The sequence below is a fragment of the Carlito syrichta genome, unplaced genomic scaffold (assembly GCF_000164805.1).
Source record: "Carlito syrichta isolate Samal-C Ts95f unplaced genomic scaffold, Tarsius_syrichta-2.0.1 Scaffold303137, whole genome shotgun sequence".
NCBI classification, from domain to species: Eukaryota; Metazoa; Chordata; class Mammalia; order Primates; family Tarsiidae; genus Carlito; species Carlito syrichta.
Genome location: NW_007247233.1, coordinates 564,010 through 564,459, shown reverse-complemented (window position 1 = coordinate 564,459; position 450 = coordinate 564,010).

Sequence of the window (450 nt, the reverse complement as noted above, 5' to 3'; positions counted from 1 at the left end):
CAGCCCCCCGCACGCCCCGCTGCAGGGGCCCGCACCGCAGGGCACCCCCTGGGCGACACACTCGGCAGGTCGCCGCGCCACCCGCCACCGCTCCCGCGAACGCTGAAAATGTCACCTCCACGCCCGGGCGCGCCGGGAGCCGCGGGTGCCTAGCAACCGCCAGCCAGTCCCAGCCCGGGCCCAGCGGTTTTACGGCAGCAGGCCACGCCCCTGCGCCCCGGGGGGCGGGAAGGAGGTGGTAATGTGGTAACAGTGCTCCTATCTCCCAATGTACTGGAAAGATAGGGTCTTACTTTCTGCAGATGACTTGCTCCAGGTTGTGAAACTACTGCCTATCAAAAAGAGAATGTTCTTGTATAAAGATTGTAAACAAACACAGACGGGCTACATTAACCCTGTCTTCTTCTTCAGCTTATAAAAACTCCCCAGCTCTTTGTTTTTGTCTGTTTA